Consider the following 24,679-nt stretch of genomic DNA (forward strand, 5'->3'; position numbering starts at 1 on the left):
GAGAGAGAGAGAGAGAGAGAACAAGAATTCAAATAATCATATGCAGTATCTTCCATGTAAAGCCACAGGTGCCCATATTATTTTAACAAGCAAACAAATAGAACAAATACCTTATTCTTCAGCTCTAGCAAATACAATGATTTAAAAAAATTGTTTATGAGCTTAACTAATCCCCAGTAGTGATAATTAATTATTTTTATTCCTTTTGTAGATTCATTGTTTGTATTTGTGCTGTTGGGTGACCAAGGGGAATGGTCTCAACTTAGTTCCTAGTGGAGAACGGTGGTCACCTCACAAAAAAATACTGCCACATATGGAATCTGTGCAATCTCAGTAAGACACACCAAAGTCTTAATGGGAACAGGAATTAACTATGTTCTCACTGCTAGAGATGATCCCTCCAAGCTATAGTTCAGGTATATTGGTGGAACGCTTTGAAGACTCTGTATTGCTGCCATCTAGGTTATCCCTGAAGTCATCTGCAGACAGAGATTGCAGTTCCGTTGCTATCAAGCTAGAACTTCTGATTCTAACATGGAGAGCTGTGCACAATGGAGTGATACTAGATGTCAGACAGGTACCGGGACCATCCGACTAGCACAGATTATATGGTTCAGTGCAAGTCAAGGTCTGAAAGGCTGCAGGGCACACCTCCAGCTGCTATGTGCTAAAAGGAGTTTATTTGACTAGGTGCTTACCCAGCAGGTGCTTACCCATGCCTTAAGGCTCTAGAGAACCAGGAGGCAGGCTTGCTTGGCTCCCTCAGCACTAGAGTGCTGAATTGTAGTCTTGCCCTGCTGCTGCACTGTTGTGCTGTAGGAATAAACAAAAAACAAAAAACAAAAAAGAGGCTCCCCATGACTCCTCCATGCCCCCATACAACACCAGGCAGAGTTTGACCCAAAGCATATAAGCAGTGGAATTTATGCTATTTTTCTACATCTCTGTGTTCCGTAGTAGGAGAGCAGTAATATCAATATGCAAATACCTATATTATGTCTGAAATAATGTGTTCAGATAGACCATAGAATTTAAAATTACTGGGGAAATGGATTGTCAAAGCTCCCTAAAGGTTAGAATATAGAAAAGGAGAGCAAAATAAATCATAAACATTATAAAGAATGAATATTTTTAGGATGATTTAACAGAAATGGTTGTGTTTCCTTTAGGATATTTTCCGAGATTTATAGCATCTCACCAAAATATTTAAAGCACATCTTTAAGCAACACATTGTTGCTGATTTTGCAAAGTGAGCAAATGAAATTTTTTAATTCCATTTGCTAAATAAGCTATTTTATTGCCTATTTGGTAAAGTGGCCCAGTTGCTGATTGTTCTACACAGTGGACAGAAGCTTTTGACTATTCCACAAATGAGGTAGTGAAATTGCCTATTGTTCAAAGGAGGCCATTTTTCAAAATAAGTCTAACTTATGTATTTGCTAGTTAAGCCTATCAAATCCGCTCACAAAACAGCCTTAAAAATTATACAGAAGAGAAACATTTCTATCTACAGCTTCCATGCAAGAAGTCACACACAACATCAATGAGTAAGTTACTGTATCACATGGCTTACATACATATTAAGAGAATTAAAATTTGGTCCTTAGGTTACAAAGTTTTCATTTCTGATTAACAAAGGGAAACAATGTGGTAGATTTTGAGCATGTGGGGCCAGATTCTGAAGTCTGTATTCAGGTTTGACTCAGCCTTATTCAGGCAAAACTCCCATTGACTTCAGTGAGAAGTTTGACTATGTAAAAACTGAGCAAGGACCTCCCAATTTGTCAGAGAAAAATGAGATATGGGCCAAATGTATCAGAATCTCAAATCCAGACACTAAGAATTTCAGGGAGTGAAGGGTTCAGATTCAAATCCCACAACCCAAGCCCATTCATTCAGTTTTGGTTTGGGGCCAGATCCAAAGCTGGAAATGATCTTTTCCCCAGGGCAGCCCAGAGGATTCAGGGGGCCTGGGGCAAAGCTATTGCGGGGGCCCCTTCCATAAAAAAAAGTTGCAATACTATAGTAACATGTATTTGGAAATGTAAAAAATAACCAGTGAAATACATTAAAAAATTAATTTTTAATAATTTGAAAATATACAAAATACATTATTTAAAAACATTAAATGCTTTAATGGTATGTATACATTTGCAATTACATAATGGGCTGTCGCTGGGTGATGGTGATGGTTGGTGCCAATGGGCTGTCGCTGCCGGGGGGTGGCGCTGCTGTTGCCCAGGGCTAGGTGGGGAGCTGGGCTCTGGGTCGGGGGGTGCCCGGCTCGGAGCGGAGGGTCTGGGCTGTGGGGGGATGGGGTCAGGGGGGTGCCCGGCTCAGAGGGGCTGGGCTCGGAGGTAGGGGTCAGGGATGTGGGGGGGGGGTGGAGATGGGGTGTCCGGCTCAGAGGGGCTTACCATGCTGCTTACCCCCGCCTCCCCTCTCCTGGAATCTCAGCACACCGCGTCCAGGAGCGGCCCTGGACAGCGCTGCAGCGGCATGGTGGCTCCAGCGGGGCCTGAGCTCCTGCCGCTCGGCTGCAGCTCGCAGCCCCGCCCCCTTACCACGCAGCTCCGAGCGGCGGGAGCTCAGGCCCCGCCCGAACCACGCTGCTGCAGTGCTGTCCAGGGCCGCTCCTAGACGCGGCGCGCTGAGGCTCTGGGAGAGGGGGGAAGGCGGAGGCGGGGGGAGACTCCGACATTCTCGTGGGGGCCCCTTTGGGGCCCGGGGCCTTGGGCAAATTGCCCCACTTGCCCCCCCCCCCTCTGGGTGGCCCTGCTTTTCCCATTGTCAGTGTGGCTATACTGAACATTTCTTAAGAACTGATATTCTCAAAAGATTTAGGCTCAAGAGCACATACATCATGAAATCAATTGATGGTAAAAATCTAAAACAATCTGGGGTTGGAGGTCTCTGCAAGATTTCAGTTGCACTGATTCCACATCTGAACCTTAGCGCTGATGATTTATTCTCAAAACCAAACGTTGAACCTGAGCCTGGGCTCCGATTCTAAACTAGTGGAAACAAAGCATTATACATGCAAATGATAAGGTGCACATGATATTTTCAAGCCAGGTGCAAATATGTACATACATGCATTACTTGCTCGGCACAGCTCAAAAGTAAATGGAGAATGGGATCCAAGTTGGAAAATAAATGAAATTTCAATTAAGAAAAGTTAGATTTCATAGAATTATAAAGGTTACACTAGGAATCTCTCTAATCAGACATTCTCCTTAGGCTTTATAATGCTTCCAGACGTCTGGATTAGAATAATGAGGGCTCATCCCAGGCTCGGGGACACAAGATAACAGGATCTCACTGAGGACTATCTGTAAAATAAATGCTGGCTCTGAATTCTGTCTGTGTATAATAATTCTTAGCACTTGCTCAGGGATGTAACCCCATGCTCTGGGTGTCCCTAAGCCTCTGACTACCAGATGCAGGGACCAGATGACAGGGGATGGATCACTTGATAATTGACCTCTTCTGTTCATTCCCTTTGAAGCATCTGGCACTGGCCACTGTCAGAAGACAGGATACTGGGCTAGATGGACCATTGGCCATTCTTATGTTCACTTATATAGTGCTTTTCATATACATGTTTCAAAATGTTTTTCAAAGGAGGAGCAAGTATCTTTATACCCATTTTAAAAAAGGGGAAAACTGACATACATAGTCTTAATCCAAAAGCTACTGAGTTCAATTGACTTTGAATCTTTTCCCTTCAATGGGCTTCAAATCAGGCCCCTAGCAAGACTGTGGCATAGCTGAGAATAGATACTATAAGCTAACCACTGAAAAATACTGTGCCAAGTTCCAAAGCTGCTGCAGGAATCCTGTACATATATTTTACTCACTTGTGATTTCGAAACTTGTGTGTGTGTGTGTGTGTGTGTGTGTGTGTGATCAACATAGCACTTTCTTTATAATTCAGGTAGTAGATTAATATATAACAGAAAAAGATATGTAAAGATATTTAAAAGTCAACCACAGGAAGAGATGATTTACCTGTAAGGATAAAAATTCAGTCATACATCAAGAGCTTAATAAACCCAGTCTTCACTTACAGTATAAATATTATTCCAAGGAAGAACTAATTGGTTTCCTATTGATATACAAATATAAAAGCAAACCATGCATGAGGTAATACTTATTTCAAGGGAACTGGATGGATCAGGGGATTAGCAAGGGGTTAATGAGCCTTTTAATTCTAGTTCATTGATCTGAATAAGGCCCAGGACAGTAGTGACTAGAGACATACAAGGATGTTTCAGTGTGAGGTTTCATGCACAAAAATGAATCTTTGATTTTGGGCAATTTTGTACATCCAAAGATGAGTTTATCCATAAAAGTGGGTGACAAACAAATACAACTGTAATTGAGCTACATGAATGAAGGGAGGGACAAGGTGGATGTTTTGGTGTTGGATCATGTCATACAGGACTATCCAGTACCCGCCCAGGTATTCAGATACTCCTCATCACCATTGTGTCTGAGCACCTCAGATGAATTAAATCATGTCAGTGCTTTCTCACTTCCTTTCCTATCAACAAGAAGGTGGTCTAGGGAATTTTACTGGGGGCTTGTGGGAAAGGGGTAAACAGTGAGGTGGCAAAGTTTGCGATAATACAAAATTACTGAATATAGTTAAGTCCAAAGCAAACCGCAAAGAGTTACAAGGACCTCACAAAACTGGGTGACTAGACAGCAAAATGGCAGATGAACTTCAATGTTAATAACGGCAAAGTAATGCATATTGGAAAACATAATCCCAACTGTACATACAGAATGATGCCGTCTAAATTAGCTGTTACCATTCAAGAACGATCTTGGAGTCACTGTGGATAGTTCTCTGAAAACCATCCACTCAATGTGCAATGGCAGTCAAGAAAAGCTAAGTGTTAGGTACCATTAGGAAAGGCATAGACAGTAAATAATGTAATGCCACTATATAAATCCATGGTACACCCACACCTGGAATACTGCATGGAGTTCTAGTCACCCAGTCTCAAAAGAAATGGAAAAGGTACAGAGAAGGGCAACAAAAATTATTAAGGATATAGCACAGCTTTCATATAAGGAGAGATTAAGACTGGGACAGTTCAGCTTGGAAAAAAGACAACTAAGGGGGTGGGGGTATGTTATAAGTTTAAAATAATGAATTGTGTGGAGAAAGTGACTGTTATTTGCCCCTTCACATAACACAAGAACCAGGGGTCACCCAATGAAATTAATAGGCATCAGGTTTAAAACAAACAAAAGTACTTCACACAACACACAGTCAACTTGTGGAACTTGTTGCCAGGGGACGTTGTGAAGGCCAAAACTACGACTAGGTTAAAAAAAGAAAGAATTAGGTAAGTTCACTGAGGATAGGTCCATCAATGGCTATTAGCCAAGATGTTCAGGGATACAACCCCATGCTCTGGGTGTTCCCAAGCTTCAGACTGCCAGATACTGGGACTGGGTGACGGGATGGATCACTTGATAATTGCCCTGATCTGTTCATTCCCTTTGAAGCACCTGGCATTGGTCACTGTCAGAAGACAGGATACTAGGCTAGATGGACCACTGGTCTGACCCAGTGTGGCCATTCTTATGCTCTCGCGTTCTTGTGTGAAGAGGTGAGTTTTGCAGAAAACCACAAAGTTCAGTGGTGGTTCTTGGTTTTTTCCTGGCAGGAAGTTCCTCATTCTTGTTCCACTTCCTGAGAAGTTTCTAAGCTCCCACAGTCATGAATCTCCAGTCCTCTCATTGGTCAACAACATCATTATTCCAGTGGAACACAGCTGGGAGATAATGGTCAGGGAGAGAAATATGATTTCTCAGGTAGCCAGGACAGATTCCATATAGGTCTCTGAAGATCAGGATAGCAACTGTGCAATGGACTCTGTTCAATGGGCAGCCAGTGCAGAGAGCAGTATGCCAGGGAGTATTTTACATTTCCAGATTTCTTCACTCACTTGTTATTCCCAAACTTGACAGCTTTCCAACTACAAAGGCCACATAGTAAAAACATGCAAATACCACAGCTATGCTATATATGAAAGTAGACAATGAACCAACCTCCCAGTAGTAAAATTAGATATGGAATAAGAGTAAATTGCCTCTCCCCACACATAAAACCCCACAGTGAGTCAGGTTCAATAATACAATACTACCTCTAAAATTACTCTGTAAGCCAATCTCAACTATAGAAAAATACACTGGACCCCAAAAGGTTTGCAATGCTTAACCAGCTACCCAATCCTGTGGTAGCCCGCACCAAGCCTCTTCCCCCGTCAACTGCTCCTGCTACATACTCTCCTCCCAGTATCACCAAGCAGAGGTTTGATGTTTGTCTTCTTGGGGAGATGGTAGAACAGTGGCCTGCTACCTCCATCCAGCATATCTTGTGAATGATATGTGCTTTCCCAGCCTGCCACAGAGACCTACCAGAAAGTCAGAATGGTTTCAGCTGACTCTACTCAGTACATGGGTGAAGGCATTCCCAGCCGGATTTCACAAACTTTGTAGGTTCAGATAAAAAGAAATATTCTTATCTAATGCAGAAATTGAGAATAACAAAATTAATCTAGAGTTACTCTAGATTTAGATTAGCATAACTAAAATGAGAATTCGGCCCAAGGTTGGGATAAGCTTCCAGAATTTTAGGCACTTAGGCAAACTGAAATGTACCTCCAATCTTTTAAAAATTTGCCTGTACCTCATCACAATGGGCACATGAAAAACAATTTTCAGATTACTAAGGAAAATAACTATATTTCATATGGACATTTAGGTATACAGGCTGTACATTTTATCCTGTCACCCTACCTGGTATCTGGCTTGTCTTTAGACCATAAGCTCTTCCAGGCAGGTACTCTCTTATTTTATGTGTACAATGCCTAGCATTATAGAGGTCCATTTGAGTTGACCACTAGCACTACCCAAAATACAAATAAGAAATAATAGATTCTAATGGCTTATCCTGTGTATATAGTAAGTAAATAAATATTGCACCACAGTGTTGACTGTATAAACGATATTGGAATGCAGACCACTGTGAGGTATTTATATCATACTGTAATAAATGTTTACTATTTAATTGAACCTGTGTAACCCAATAGTAGATAAATATCTTACTGCCGTATCAAAAGAGAAAGCAATTGCTAATGAAACTCACTAAATTGCTACTTTATACTTAGCTAGTTTGCATACTGTATGCAGTAATTTGCAACAAAACCAACTGTCTTGCTCCATTTTTCAGCAAAGATTAATAGCCGATTGGTGTACTTAGGTTTCCTATTATTAAAGATTATTTAGATACGGTGCTACAATTTATTTGCTACTGTAATGTAACAATGCAATTCATTCTGGAGATACCATACCATTAAAGATGGACTACAGTTACCAAAATATTAATATATTTTGTAATACATTGCCTTATGTGTGTGTGACCATGCATGTGTGTTCTCTTACTTGTTCATCTGCAGAATTCAGCAATGGGTTTCTTTGTCATTACTACAGTTTAGTAAGAACCTACTGTATTGCCATTCACACCAATTGAACACAGGCAGATTACAAAATATTTATACAGACTACTATTACCCAAACCAAACAGCCAAAACCAAAAGTACCTATTTCTGGATTTCCAACAACTTATTTTAATATGAAAATAAGGTAACTGACAATCCCTGAAGGCTTGAGGCTTGGTCAAAGATTGTCGCATAGTTTATAACTCTCCTGCTTTACATAGCTGACCTGGAAAAAAGGACTTTATTTCCCACAAAACAGAGTTATCATGCAAACTGGTTATTCTCAGCCCTCTCTTGTGTCCACAACATTCAGTTGCCACATTCTATAGGTTCACAAAACTTTATGTGCACGCCAAATGGAAAACTGCATTTCACCGTGGAAATTTCTTGAATTTAAGACTGGAAAGGAGGAATAAAACTTTAGCAAGTTGAATTTGCACTCTTCTCCCATTCACCCTCTGCTAACTGAGTTCAGTTGAGGCCTGCTAGGTCATAGAATCCTGTGCATTCATTCAAAATAGACAGATTCTGCAGAAGAATAGGTCTCCTATGCCTCCTTACTCTTTTGTGGTGTTAAAACAGGGATGTATAGCAAGAAAAGCAAGTAACACAAGGATTGAAGGAAAATAAATGATGGGGGTCTGCTTTTTCCTTTCCCTTATTTCAAATATTTGTTACATATTTAGCTTTCTTATTAGTTAATGAATCATTTGTAAACTACTCCTGATTTCTGCATTTTATCTGCTTTTCTTAAGTATTGGGTAAACAGCTTCAATAATTAATTTAAAGCATATGAGTTGTTCACAACCATGTGCAATGAATATTTGTATTTAGTGTTCCTGTTTGATTAGTCATCTAAGCCACATGTTACCGACTCTGCTCCCTGATTGAATGAGTGAAACAAAAACAACAAATGACAATTAGCAATAAACTTCTGGAATGACTAATTACAAACCAAATTTGGGGAGTTAGGGTTTACCTTCACCAGCCAACGTTGTCAATTGCTGTGTCTTAATTAGGATTTTAGCATAAACTAACCTGTGTAAATTAACGTAACACACCCTTTTCCCTTTGAACACCAACATGAAATCTTGAGTGTCTCAATAAACTTAATCTTTCTAAAGTGTTCAGATACCAATGTGACGAGTGAAATAGTAATAGTAGTAATAACAGACCGCAAAACCAAAACAAATAAGGAACTGCAAGACAGGGAATGGAAATCAAATGAGCCAATTGAGAGGAGATAATGCACATCCAACGTGACGATATTTCTGAGAGCCCCATTTTTGTAGGGTGGTATCAGGAAGCAGCTAATACTTCTTGAGATACTCCATAAGGTTCAGATTAACCACCTTCTGGACACCACTGTTGCTTTATTAAAAATATAGCTGCCAGGACATTACTCTGGTTGTTAAAGTGATTCTCCAGGATTGATGCTTAGTAGAGGTAATTTGGGGTAACTGGCTCATCTGTAATGGAGACAGTTTTTACGTTTCTGAGAAAATCTATTAAAATGAGGGGGGAAATTAAACAACAGGTGTCAAAGTATCAGAGAGCTCTTAAAGCACCATTAACTTATACACATTTTACACAAAACCCAGTAAGGAACCACTGAGGCCTATAAAAGGTACATGTTATTTTATAAGGCGATGATTTTAAAAAAAGCTGAGGGGCAATTTAAATAAACAAAGGGGGATTTGTTTCAGGGAGTAGCAATGGGGGGTATGTTCTACAAAGCCCACATAAGCTTGTTATCTAGCTCATGATACAATGTTAAAAAAAGAGTTTGATTGAATGTAAGAATTCAGTAATCTGTCTCATAATGCTCATAAGCTTAGTGGCAATAAACTTTGCTAAATGCTAAGTTTGAGAAAATGCTGTGCAGGCAGATGGTGAATATGTGCCTAAAGTCTATCCCAAAGCTGCAAACATTACCATCTGCTCCGGCACTGATCTCAGTTTCTGTTCAGTGGTATTCTTTAGAACTGGAAATCACATTTTCACAGCACTCCAGTTTCACACCCTGGCCTCAGTGATGGAACTTCTCCTGCCTGTCTGGTTCAGGCCTATTTGAATCTATTAGCCCAGAGCCTCAGTGTCAGCTGACAATCCCACAGAACAGCTCATGAATGATTTTTGAAAGGTGCAAAGATTTTTTTAACTCGCCCAATCCTGGACCAGCTGTGTATGCTCCAGGCCAGCCCCTCAGCATAATTTAAAGCAGCCTTAAGCCATTCTAAATTATGCCAGCTGTCAATACCCCAACTGGCTGATAAGACAGCCAAAGATCAATTGTTATCCAGTCACACCCTAAATACCAGCAACAGGGAATGAAGGTGGCACAGGAGTTTGGACATCAATCTCCATAATTACAGGATCACTATGCACTGGAAGGATACTCCCATAGTTACTTATCCAATCTTTTGTCACCAGAAATGCCAATGGTGTGGTGCAAACCACTGACAAAGGCCATGTCTACATCACCATAGCTATGCTGGCATAGCTGTCACCATAGCTAAGCTGGCATATCCCCATAGCATGGACACAATATACACTGATGGAAGGGGTTTTTCCTGTCACTGTAGACACACCACTTTGCCAAGCAATGGTAGCTAGGTTGACAGAAGCATTCTTCCATCAACCTATTTGCATCTACACTAGGTTAGCATAGCTAAGGCACTCGGGGTGTGGCTTTTACACACTCCTGAGCAACCTAACTGTATGAACCTAAATTGTAAGTGTAGAACAGGCCAAAGTTAGCAAATTTCTGATTTAGGGTAGGCCCAGTTTCATCCAGTTGTAAATGGAGGGGCCAAACACACTGGCCCATGATGCAGCAGAAAACTGTCACTCAACACGGTATCAAATCCTGAAGTTCTTACTCATGCAAAACTCTCTTTGGAATCTGTGGGGGCTGCCAGAATTAGTGAAAAGTTAAATTGATAAAAAAACTTTAGAATTTGACCCTGAAAAAATAAATAGCTTAAAGATATACGAAAACATAGCTAACTGGTTTTCAACTATTTTAGAATTTTGAAACTTTCAGCTAAAGACCATAACTGTATAGTTACATATCCAGCAATGTTCAATGTAGCTGTATATTGCTCATTTTCTCTTCTTCTACCATCACTAAATAAATAAATGGAGATATCCTATCTCCTAGAACTGGAAGGGACCTTGAAAGGTCATCGAGTCCAGTCCCCTGCCTTCACTAGCAGGACCAAGTACTGATTTTGCCCCAGATCCCTAAGTGGCCCCCTCAAGGATTGAACTCACAACTCTGGGTTTAGCAGGCCAATGCTCAAACCACTGAGCTATCCCATTAAGTATTATTACTTAATATTTGTATTACGGTAGAATAGATGATACTATGATCAGGGTCTCATTGTTCCAGACAGAAACACATAGAAAGAGATGGTTCCTTGCCACAAACTACTTGCAATCTAAATAGATATAACAGGCAAAGAGTGGGAGATGAAGCCACTTGCTTGAGGTCACATATCAGGTCAGTGGTCAAGCCCAGAAGAAAATTCAGGTCTGGGTCCTAGTCCAGTGTTGTATTCACTAGACCACACACTGTCTCTCATACCACTTCCCATGGACAGGCACTAGTGACCACCTGGTTCCCTCCCTCCAGGAGCCTGTTGTTCCAGAGACCTTAAAGAGGATTACTATACCAAATACAATCTGGAGCTGGTCCACATTTTTGAACCAAAAGTTTTCCTGTTGAAAAAATTAGGTTTCACAGAAAATGAATTTTTTCATGGTAAAAATATCATTTGAATTTTAAATGTACAAAAAAAGCATATTTTTAATTGAAATTTGTTTCAGCATTCAAAAGGAAAAAAAGTATTCTGAAATTCCGAAACTTTGGATTTCTCCTCACCCTCTCTTTCCAGGGTTTGGTTTTTGTCCCCCTCCCTTTTCTTTCCCCGTCTCCCCTTGTCTCCCGTTTTTTCCTTTCTTCATTTTAAATGTTGAAAACTTCTCCAACTTTGCAAAATATAAAGAGTGGCAAAAGGAAAAACAAAAAACTAACTTGAGCATCCTGTGGCCTCTCAAAATTTTTCCTTTGAACATTTTCACTAGTGATTAAAAAAAACCATCCATCCTCCTCTAATTATATCACTTAGCATCATATTCATTTTGGACATACAATGCAACCCTGTTTATCCAAAGTTCTGAATGGACCCCCTGATACTTTCAGATAAACTTTCAGATACTTTCAGATTATGGATGAAAGACGGGAATCAACCAAAAGGTTTTACAAAAGGTTGTTCTTCAGATTTCCAATCCCAAGGTACAGTGAAGAGAGCACTGGTTGTCTTTACAGGTAAGCCAGCATTCTCATGCACTACAACACCACAAAACTTAACTCAAGTTCGTTTAACCAGAGCTCCATAAACCAAAGCCCTGTTCTGGCAAACACTTACTAACCTAAGTAACTTTTCACATGTAAGTATTTCCATTGAACTCACTGGGAATTCTCACATGGGCTAGATGTTCATAGGATTTTCGCCAAGTTTGTATTGCATTATAGTTAGTGAATTTCTAAGCAGGTAATTAGCTGATTAACAAAATATTTTGTCAGCTATATAGTTAAAAAAAATCAGTGAAATATGAGCTTATTAAAATGTAGTGTCAACAACATACGGTATCTACACTGCAACCATGGGGTGTAATTTCAGCTCATGTAAATTGAGCACTGGAGCAGGCTAGTTGAGTTATAGCTACACAAGCTGCAGTTATAACTTGTGATTGCAATGTAGACATACTATGTGGACAGTTGCACAAGACACTGGATAGGCATTTAATATTTTGACTGCTCAGAGTCTTCTGTTTCAATTATTATTTCTCAGCATTATGTCTGAGCCCAGCAGCGGGAACATTGGAGACATTCCCATTTCGAGTTTTTCCAGCACATTTTTCTAGCATTCTGTAAAATTTAACCGTAAACATATTTAATTTATGGAGATTCTGATTGGCTTTGAATCACATTTTTCATATACTTTGTTTTCATGATTCATCTTATGAGGGAAAGAATGGTCTTCACGTTCAGCATTGGACTAGGACTTGGGAAATCTGCTTAAGTAGGCTTGGGCAAGTCATACAGAATGGAATTTTCAAAAGCATCTAAGTGATTTAGGATGAAAGGTTCTATGGACTTTCAGTGGGACTTGTCTAAGCCACTTAAGTGCTTTTGAAAATCCCACACTAAAGCTACATGTCTCTGTTTCCCTATTTGTAAAATGAGGTTATTGTTTCTCTGTATCACAAGAGTGTTATGAGGATACCTGTATTAAGTTCTGTTAGATACTCTGACACTGTGTTGATTGGGCCATATAGGCATCTAGATATATAAAAGAATGAGATGTCTTAAGGTTATGAAGTGCTTTGGAATAATAAAAAAAAAAAATCTAACACCCCAGCTCAATGTTCCTTTTATAGAACATGGGTTCTATATGGGTTCATGCTGTTAAACATTTTTCCTATATATTTTCCACTGTAACTTTTATATGGATCTACTTTGAGGTTCATCCTAGATGTGAAATTTATTCATTTTAATTTATTTGTATTTGGTAAGTTGCCCTGATATTTCTATTATGGAAACACAGTGTGGATCCTTATTAAAAATGTTTATGATGGGCCAAGGTCTGTAACTTGGTTTAAATTAAACAAAAGAAACTTTAGAAAATGGGAATGCAGGGAAAATAATCAGGAAAAGTGTCCTAACAATGAAATCTACTAGAAGGTAAAATAGTCTCTTGAGGAAAGTGGAATATGCTCTATTACTTGAGTAACTTAAAACTATACTGGCCAAAGTACTCAAGAATATACTTCTTGGCCCGGAGAATGGACAGAGATGAAAAGACCTAAAATCTTAAATCAGAGGATTCTATCATTTTATAGTATTAACATTTGTCTTATGCTACCCACCAGAAGTAATGTAATGCTTGAGAGCTGCCTGGATCTTGAATTCATAAGCATACATCAGTGTTAGCCAGTTCAGAAGTGAATGAATAGTAACAAAATTTTACTTCTTCGTGGAAAAGAAGAAAGTAAGAGACGGATACAAGTCATCTTGCCCTCACTGGGAATCCTGTCTGCTGGAGTTGAAAACAGTCTTTGGAACTTTCAGGGGTTAGCCTATGGATTGGCTTCCTGGGCTATATCTACATTTGGAGCTGAGGTGCAATTCCCAGCTTGCACAGATGCTCGGTGAGAGCAAGCACAAGTGTAAGTGTACTTCAAATAGTAGCCACAGTAACACAGGCAGTAGCAAGTGGCAGCCCAGGCTAGCTGCCCTGAGTGCAAACCCACTTAGACCTTGTGGGTACATCCTTGTGGCAGTTCGCACGTGCTGCCGCTCACCGCTAGCTGTGCTACTGCAGTTACACTACTGGTTTTAGCATGCTAGTTCAATGAGTGCTAGTGTGAGTAGTTCTGTGCGAGCTGGGAATCACAGCCCTAGCGCCGAGTGCAGACATAGGCTTAGACTAAATTCATGCCAGTAAGAAGCTCTTTCAGTCAGACATGATCCTTGCTAAACAGATGGATGAACTAAGGTCTTCATCACCATCACATTCTGAGCCAGATCAGCAGCACACGTAAAGAAAATTCCTCTTTATGTATTTTGAAATACTTGTATGCTAGGTTAGGATGGAGGGTCTTAGGCTAGGTTGTTACAGAATAGCTCAATTTTCAGGTGCAAATTTCATCAATGTTCTGCAGCTCTGAGATCGTTACATTTTCCTGGATCTAAAATCCAAGGCCGAGGGACCATTTCTGTGTTTACTGGAAGGTTCCAGTGCACAAAGAAGGCAGGAGTTGAAGATATGGACTGGGGAATGGGTGGTCCAGCCTAATGGTCGGAGCCTGAGTCAGGAACCAGGAGTCAGTAACCTAGCAGGGCAGGACTAAGGCAGCAACAGGGCTGGAGCTAGGGTTGCCAGGCATGCGGTTTTCAACTGGAATGCCCACTCGAACAGGCACCCTGGCGGCTCCGGTCGACCGGGCCGTTAAAAGACCACTCAGGGGCGCAGTGGGGGCCTGGGTCTAAGGCAGGCTCTCTGCCTGCCCTAGCTCCACAAGGCTCCCAGAAGCAGCCGCCAGGTCCCTGCGGCCCTTAGGTGCATGGGTGGCCACGGAGGCTTTGTGCACTGCCCTCACCCCTAGTGCCACCTCTGCAGCTCCCATTGGCCGGGAACTGTGACCACTGGGAGCTGCGAGGGTGGCACCTGCGGGCACAAGGGCAGCGTGCGGAGCTTCCCTGGCCGCCCATGTGCCTAGGAGCCGCAAGGACCTGGCGGGTGCATCCGGGAGTCATGGTAAGTGCCGCTGGGACCCCACACCCTGAACCTTCTCCTGCACCCCAAGCCCCTGCCCCAGAGTCCCCTCCCACACCCAAACTCCACACCTGTAGAGCATGACGAACCCCAGGGAGCCAGCCTATATTCCTTATCCCTGATCCCACGACCTGCCAGAGATGGAGCCTTCATGGCACCGGGAGCACAGGCATGTACCTGGCGTGGTTCACCCCCATCCCCAACACCTTTTGTGGTGTGATGGAGACCCTGGCGCATGCCTATCTAGACTACGCCAGGTTGCAGCCCCTATTCCGGCTCCTCCAGAACCTCCTGCACTTCCCCCCCCACACCTTTTCATATTCGCTCCCTAGACAGCTTTGAGGAGCAGTAGGTGCTGTTCAGTGTCCTCTGCTTGGTGTCTCCCTCTGGAACCCTAGTTCTGAACCTTTGACCTTCATTCCCATCCCTGTCATTCCTTAGTTATCCCACAAATTCAGTTGGGTCCCAGGTTCAGTGGTTCCTCCAACAAGGGTGAGGGAGGGGCCTTTAGAAGCAGTTGAGCCCGCCTGCCTCCCAGAATTTCCAATAAGGCCCAAACTCCCACCCGGAGCCCACACTCCAAACACCCCAACACCCTGCCCCAGCCCTGAGTCCCCGGCCCCACCCCAGAGCCTGCATCCCCAGCCAGAGCCCTCATCCCTCTCCTGCATCCCAACCCTATGCTCCAGCCCGGTGAAAGTGAGTGAGGGTGGGGGAGAGCAAGCAGCGGAGGGAGGCGGGATGGTACGAGCAGGGGTGGGGCCTCAGAGAAGGGGCGGGTGTGAGGCGGGGCCTTGGGGAAGGGGTATTCGGATTTGTGCAATTAGAAAGTTGGCAATCCTAGCTGGAGCAAGGCTGGGAACAAGGCAGACAGAGGAGCAACTGCAGATACAGGCATGATCATTGAGCAGCCAGTGGCCAAATACAACTGCTAGGCTTAAGAGCAGTCCTTGCAATGCCACTCAGCCAGTCAGTCGATTGGGCCAATTAGGGGTTTCAGCTGCCTTTAGCTAGCTGGTCACAGGCCCCGCTACAGGCCCTCATTCCTAACTTATGCTTAACTTGAAGCATGTTAGTAGTCCTAAGCACTTAATTGTGTGGTTCAAACTGGACTTTTCATTTTGAAATTAATTGATACGAAAAAGAAAAAGTGATTTTCAAAAGTCAAAACCAAAACAAACATGTCAAAATTATTGAAACTAAATGTTTTGACTGACCCAATCCATTTTTTTTTCCAGATTATAGATTTCTGAAAATTTTCAAGGTTTCAACTTTTTGCCTTGATTTAGGGGACACACTCTCTCTCTCTCTCTCTCTCTCTCTCTCTCTCTCTCTCTCTCTCAGAAAACACCCCTCTTGGTTTTCTGACCAGCTCTAGTTAGAAACAGATACATTTAGGAAGAAAAATTTCCACGGTGAGCCCGATAGTAATTCAATCCAACCTATCATGTTTAATTGTATCTGTATTCTCAAATTGTTTGTAAACTAAGAACTAGTAGATAATCAATGTTCTGACTAGAACTTCAATAAAGTTCTAGAAATTAATTTTCTGTCCTTTCTTCCTAGTGATGGAACAGGATAACTAAAAAAAACAAAACAAAAAACAACAACCCAAGAACATGCATTTAGACTATCTAGTGATGCATCCTCCAGTGCAAATAACTTTATCACCATATTTTATTGTACTAATATGCAGTAATTCACTTAGAGCTGACGGCCAGCATGATATTTTTTGTTTTAAAGCAATATGAATGTATGTGCTGTTCAGGCTCATTAACAATGCCATCCAAGTGCCCACAGAAGACAGTCACAGTCAAGGTTGGATGTTGATGTACAGTGCAGAAGTTTTTACATTTAGGAAGAGCAAAAAAAAAAAAAAAAAAATCATGATCCTACAGCAGAGCTCTTAACATTGACAACTTGGCCTGAAGGCAGGGTATACTGCTGTTTGCCACTACAGGACGCAACTGATTTCTATTTTAAAATTCTCATTCAGATTCTCTTCCCCCCCCCCTTAAAGTGTTATCAAGAAAATGACCTTCAACAAGCAGAACCAAACAGCTGAGGTCTGGAAATAAGGCAAGATATAAGGAACTTAAACAAAACAAAAAAAGTTTCTTGAAACACAGGGAAAGATTCTGACTTTAGGCACAACTCTGAGTTCAGGAGGGGCAGGGGGAGGAGGGAGGAGGTGTCAGCTGGAGCAGCCCCTGGAGGCATTGTGACTCAGAGACACCACTGCTTCCTCCTTGTTCTAGGGAGGGGTAGTATGAGTAATAATTTGCTTCTTGTCTATACCAGGAGTAAATTAGGACAAACAGTGTGCTGGCTTCAGCTCCCCACCTCTCCCAGCTCATCTGGTCCAGGTTTGAAGTGAGGAGCATCCACTAACTCTTACATGCCTTGGACCACAGCCTATGCAGTTACACAGAGGTCTAACTCACCCATATTTACTTGTGCAGGTGTGTAATTCAACTCACAACAGTCCAGAGGCAAAGCAAATATTTTATAATACGTTTAATATGTTTAGTCATGTAGGTCCAGATGCTGATATATTGACTAGAACCTCACTTCACGAGTAGTCCCACTGAGGTCAGTTGGGCCACTCAAGGAGTAAGGTGCTTCTCAGAATGAATAAGGGAATCATAATCAGGCCTTTATGGCAAAAAAATCCACCACTCTTAGGTTGAGCAAATGGTACCATTGAAATTAATGGAACAACTTACAGACTAAATTACTACTCTGCATAAGTAAAGGCAGTAGATTTAGGCCCTTAATTTTAAAGAAATACTTCAGTAATGGAGCCTATTTGCTTATGGGGGAAAATACAAGGTGAGTTGTTATATTTTAAGTTTGTGTGTGCTAAAGTAATCAAACACCTTCACTCCCCCTCACCACCCCCTCACCCACCGCAAAAAAAAACCCCATGAATATTTGGTATTTTTCCCTTTGTTATAAATTTTCAGTTTAGTCAAGATGGAATGCAAATCAGTTTTCTTATAAAACTGACAAAATTCTCTTATACAGTGTAGTTGTAGACGTGTCAGTCCCAGGATATTATAGAAACAAGATGGGGTAATATTGAAAGCTTGTCTCTCTCATAAACAGAAGTTGGTCCACTAAAAGATATTATCTCACTCACCTTGTCTCTCTAAAATTCTCTTAGGCAACCATGATACCTTCTGAAAGAGGGAGGAAGGGGAAAAGCTTAGATTCAAAAAGGCCTGATTATCCACTGGTTTGAACATTGAGCAATCATTTTTACCAGTACAGAAAGGGTGTAAAATGCTGGTAATCAGATTTGGCAGCATTTCACACACTCGCTTTGCATGAATATTAATAACTACACATGGTGCAGGGCAATGGAGAATCAGTCCCAGAAAATATCTATAGACCAAACCTACCGTTCAAACTCAAACAAGCACTTTATTTCCTCTTGATCTTTATTCTCTTTGAAATATATCTTATTCATATAAACCTCTATGTAGCACCATCAATGTCTTTTCTTCATGTACAATCCAACTAACTTTAGATCAGTTTCATTGATAAAATATCCCAGAGTTTTGCGAATTATCATCTCAATTCTTTGAGAACCAATCTAGTCCCCATGTCTTGTTCTCTGGTAAATTATTCTTGTTAATGTGGCTATCACATGACAGTATATGCTGTAATAACTATAAACAGCAGATCATCTTGTACACACAGTGTCAATACCTATGAATGGGGTGATTCTATTTTGCCAGATTATACTTTGAAAACAGTCCTCAGGAACAGTTTCTAACGATTTTCTAAAATGTATGAGTTTGAAACACATGCTGCTGTGCAAAATCCTTTGACAAGCTGGTTTTAGTTCACCAGGTATTTCCACACAGCCTCCTGATATCCGGCTTCGAAATGCTATTCTAAGGTCCTGCCTGTATCTCATCTAGATGTTCCCCTGTGAGAGAGAGATAGAGAGAGAGAGAGTGTGTTCATCCCCCAAATTTTCCAGCACTGGGATCCAAAAACCTACATATTGCCAAATACCTAATGGCATCAAAGACTGTTATCTTATTCTTGAGCATTTTAGGACCCAGAGTGAGGCAAAAACAACAGCCTATGCCAAGGGAGACCTATTTTTGTTGATGCAATCTGGAAAATATCAAGCACTAGAGTGGGGTAAAGATGCATTGCAGCAACAGTGGGAACTAGTGGGGCTTTCTGGGTCCCACTGCTGCTATTGGGCAGATCTCCCACAGCCCCAAAAAGGACATTTTGAGGGTCTGAATGAGCAAGCCTACACTATGACCCATCTTCCTTCCCACAAAGGCTGCTTTACACTGTTTCCATTTCTGCACCAGATCAGGCCAGGTTACGGGCAGCAGAAAGGTGGCTTAGAGCTACACCCATCCACCCAACCTCAGCTGTTCCATGTGTAAACTCATCACAGAGGAAGACTGAACTTTGCGTTTTTGAAACTCAAAGCAAACCTCAGTGAAGAGAGAACCAAAACCAGAAAAATCTGTCTCCCACACAAATACACTACCAAGTTACAGACAACCCCAGGAGAGTTAAGGTGACGAAAGGAATTCAAAACATCAATTTACTTATACAACATATTACTAAGAATATATCCAGTATGATGGCTGCACCGAGGGAATGAAAATATGCATTTAGAGGCAAGTATTAGGAGAATACAGAAATACAAATGATTTTATTGAACTGGCACATGGGAATTATCAGAGAGCAAAATTCATATGAGAAAGGACAGTAGCAGTACAGGTGGTGTGTTATACTCTGTGGGAATGTACCACCCCATTAGGAATAAGAAAACATAACAGGATGCGTACCAGCTAGAAGACAGAGACACGGGAAATCAAAGGCAGTTGCAAAATGGCCACTTTAGGGTTACAGTAGCTTGTCTCTGAAAATGTGAAGGAGCAATCCCTAGAAAGGCATATAGTGGGAAAAGTGCCTGTGAAGGGCAATCACGACTGAAGAGTGCTAGTAGGGACTAGGCAGTCATGAAGCATGGCCCTGGGTCTGTGTGTTACATACCAGCTCTGTATCATGTGATACTGGACTAACTATAAGGACAACATGTTAAGTTGTTGTTGGCTCCTCTGGCAATTTGCACTGGTAAATGAGGTAATGTTTTCACCGTGTGGGCATAGGAATTTGAGAAAGTGTTACAGAAACGCCAGGAAAGGGCCTCCATTCCTAGAGGTAATAACCACCAACGCACACAACAACAGTCAAAGGGAAGGATTGCTATGCCACAGAGTTTATTAAACAGCCAATATGGCTAACTATTCTGGACCTAATTCCTGGAAGTGAGCCAGGTATGATAAATAAGCCTGACATTGGGGAGCATCTATATCTAGTGATCATAATATCATTAGATTTAAAATGCTCAGGAGGACAGCACTAAAGGAAGGAACACAAAAGCATCAGGACTTCAAAAAGGCAAACTGTGAAGTGTTGCAATGAGACTTCAAGAAGTCTGATTAGAATTCTGTGATGTACGGAAATTTCACTGCAGAAGAGGAGGAAGTGTTTAAGCAGCAGTTAAAAAAGAAGGCGAGACTGCAATTAAAATGCATCCTAGTGAAATCCAACCATGTAAAAAGGCATCAGAGGCCAATGCAGTTAAGTAGCAACATAAATAACAGTGCATGAGATACGCAGAAAGCTTTTAACAGTTTAAGCAAGCTGGTAAGGAAGAGAATGAAAGAACTATAAAAACCATCAATAGGGAAGGGAGAGGCTAAAGTTATTCTCATGAGACATCAGCAGATTTTACAGTGACCTGATAGAAGTACTCAAAATTAAAATGTAATGGAGCGAGTGAGTGAGAGAGATTGACTGGTTTAGCAATTAAATATCTGATTTTATAATGTTATGTAAGCTCTAGGTTCGCTAATGGAATGATAGTTTAGGAATCCAAGGTGGCCATTTCAAAAGAAAATGATGAAATAGTCTTTCAATGGCTTTTTTTTTATCATCAACTCTCCAGTCACTTGGAACTTCACCTTAAACTTTTAAGAGTTCTGAATCCTTAACTAAAATCCAATCCGTTTCTGGTCATATTAGCATTCTGAAAGCTATCTACAAAAGGAGAAAAATGGGTTCTGCTTTCTCATGATGTATAAAGGCTGCTGTAAAAATTCACACTTGGGGGTTTGTTTACAGCCTATAGTTTACCTTCCAGTTGCTGGGGAGTATCAAATCTGGTCTTATTGATTATCCCAGTGGTGTTCAGCGACGTGGACTGTGAACACTCTCAGTCCTTTATTGAAAGGAGGGGATGTTGAATATTTACCAAAGATAACATTTGTTCCAACTGTTTCTCAGGAATTTGAGTTAAATAGCTGATAACAGGGGGTTGGGAGAAGAAAATAGATTTAAGCAGTCTGAATATAAACCCCTTCCCTCTCAATTGGGTTTCATTTAGGGTGATCAGACATCTTAATATTAGGGGCTTTGTCTTATATGCAACTCTAACCTTCCCTCTGCCCCTGGAAAAAGGTGTTCCATTTTTTCACACTTACTATCGGGTCACCCTACTTTAACTTGTCTCTGATGTTATAAGTCTACTAACCCTACTAATTCTCCAGGTTCCAAGTCTTTCAAAAAAAAAAAAATGATGGACCTACACTTGTAATGGAAAATACAAGGAGAAAGAAAAAACATGTTTAAAAAAGTCTTTCATACATGATTAAGGAACACCTGAGAATAATTTAAAACAAAGAAACTGAATTACAGACAGTGAGGGCTTGGAAAGACAGTCTGATGACACTTGAAAACATTTTAATCCTGATTTTTTTTAAACGACTGAAGCAAACATCCCAATTATCCAAGAATTCCTGATAAACCAATCAACTATTTGTTCAAAACTTGCAGCCTTACTATCCAATCTTGCAAACTCATACTGCCCTGTATAGTGCTTAGTACTGGGCATTATGCCAGTGAAGTTAATAGGAATGTGCCTGGAGTAAGCACTATGCCTCAAAGTAATCATTACACCTAGCTGTGAGAGTCTGTAGAATCTGGCCTAGAAAAAGGCTAAAAAAAAAAAAAAAATCCAGAGAGTTAGCTCGCTCATTTTTAGTTAGTTAAGTATGAATAGAAAATTCAGACATACTTAGTTCCCCAAAAGAACGGTTAAGATGTGGTATAAAAATTTCCAAGTAATACCAGTGAAGCAGATAGTATAACTGCATTTAGTAGCTGCTAAATTTCTGGGAAGACAGAAGATTGTAGGATACAGTGAAAAAAAATCACTGAGGTGAGGTGGAGAATGTGATAAACCCAGATGATAAGCCAGATTTGTTGAGCCTAGACCATGTAGCCACTCTCCTGTCTTGAAATTCTTTATAGCCTCAGGATCTTTTAATTTTCTAGGAAATGAATATAGCTCTGGCTAGCTTAGCAAAAATTGCTGTTGAATAGCATAATGCATGCCATAGAGAACAGAGTACTTTAAGTACATAGTCAGTGCTGCAGATGGCACTGTTAATTTTTGCTACTGGCTCTGAGTCAATGCAGGAGGTGTTGCCTGTCTCACTATCCTAAAAATGAAGATTGGTTGCTTTCCTGATTACATCTCTTAAGTGGGGCCCAAAAGGAATTTGTGCACACAGAAAAAAAAATCTGTGCAACCTGCAAATAAAGTTAGACTGTCCCCAGGTTTTTCTTTTTAAACAAACACTTTAGAAAGGCAAACTGGTTGTCTTATCTTGCTCCAGTTACCATGTTTTCTTTGTTGCAATGGCTCTTGGTGTCTGACAACTGCATCACACGTACACCCTTTCTATTACAAAATATGAAGCAAGTGTAGAGTGGTGATGTTGGAGGAGTGATTCTTTTTTTCCCAAAGCATCTAAGTAGCCAAGTCAGCAGGGCCGGCTCCAGGCACCAGCTTGTCAAGCAGGTGCTTGGGGCGGCCGCTCCAGAGAGGGGCGGCACGTCCAGGTATTCGGCGGCAATTCGGCAGACGGGCCCTCACTCTGCCTCGGAGCGAAGGACCTCTCGCCGAATTGCCACCGCAGATCGCGGCTTTTTTTTTTTTTTTTTTGCTTCTTTGGGCCGCCAAAACCCTGGAGCCGGCCCTGCAAGTCAGGCAGAATTCAAGAACTTACATTAGATCTCAATGTCACCAAAAGCGTTGTGGAGAGACAGATGACGAGTAGTTCAAATGGACTGACTGATTGAACCTACAAAAAAGCCTTGTTCTGTCTCATTGATACCGAGTGACACAAGCAGCTGAACACTCATACATTAAAATACTCAATCTTTACCTAATGGATCAAAGATTGCTAAATGGTCCTTAAAATAGGCAGATTAACAAATTCTTCAATGAGATCAAGGCAGTAACCAGAGCGACTTGAAAGCTTTTTACAGTCACTCAGCCTCAATCTAGCTTTTCACCTTAAGAAAAGGAGGAAGCCTGAGCAAAATTTTTGCATTACCATCTCTTGTCCATGAAGCAATTATTTGCATTCCTCACACACAGGAAGATTTCCTGACCTTAATGTATAAAGCCATGGATAATATATTACATAGATAAATGCTATACAATGAGCACATTTTAGTGCCATATTGATAAATAAATCTACTTCCAGTCCAAGAAAATTAGTTCATAGAATAGAATCATAGAATATCAGGGTTGGAAGGGACCTCAGGAGGTCATCTAGTCCAACCCCTTGCTCAAAGCAGGACCACAATATACAAGTTCCTTCACTTTTAAAACTGCTGGAAGGTTTTGGGTCTCTCTCTGGCTTCAGAATAGATATGGCTAAATTTTTGACCTGATATTTGCTAAATCAAAAGAAACCTATCAATCTCTGGTGAGGTTTTGCCCTTTTAAAAGATCAAAATAATGGATTTATATATTTTAGCACTACCCTTAGTGCCCAAACAAACTGGGATAGAGGGGACTTTTGGTGCAACCCTGGAAAAAAGGGTGCTGGTTAAGTTGCACTGTCAGAGCATTTACTTCTGAGTCACAATTCCTGCACTTCTTGGGAGGGTAGTAATTTACTGGTGGCCTATCCCAGCGTTATGTTCCCATGAATAACTGAACTGAAGCCAAGTCTCTGTCCATTTCCCAGGCATTTGTTCCAGAGAGGGAGTTAACAGGCAGCAGGTTTACTTCTGTGTGTCTGGACCTAAAATCCAGGTAGTCAATGTTATTACTTCCTTGTGGTTATATAGTCTGAGTCATAATTTAACCCTATATAAAGCTAATTACAACTCCATTTTTAACTCCGCTAAATCAGGTTCTTTGTAAATGGTTCACTTTATATAGGAACATACTTTGTTAATAGGTTCCACAACTATTGGAGGTAGAATGTTGGGGATCAGGATTCCTACTCATACCCTTGTCAGGGAAGGGTGGTCTAGTCGTGGATGAGACTTACAAGTACATAGATTGACTCAGAGGCAGTGTGGCTAGGTGGAGGAGATTTTGGTGTCATATTAAAAACCTGAGCTCTAATCTCTGTTCTACCAAGAGTGACCTTATCTCAGTTATCTTATTTGTAAAATAAGGGCAATGATACTTGCCTCCCTCCGGAGGTAGGGGGTATACGGCATTATTCAACAGTAAGGGCTATGAAGTGCCTAGAAATACAGGCAGCATTGAGTAGAGATTAGTTTAGAACACAGAACCTTAAGGCTCCCAGCTCAGCACACCTTTTTCCTGTTTACATGGTGTTCTATGGGGCGCTTCCTAATCTATTTATAACTTTGTCTGGAATTATATAATCCCATCATATTTGTCTCTGTGTGTGTGTGTGTGTGTGTGTGTGTGTGTGTGTGTGTGTGTGTGT

Source organism: Terrapene carolina, unplaced genomic scaffold (genome assembly GCF_002925995.2).
Source record: "Terrapene carolina triunguis isolate 2854851 unplaced genomic scaffold, T_m_triunguis-2.0 Scaffold35098, whole genome shotgun sequence".
In the NCBI taxonomy this organism is placed as follows: Eukaryota; Metazoa; Chordata; order Testudines; family Emydidae; genus Terrapene; species Terrapene triunguis.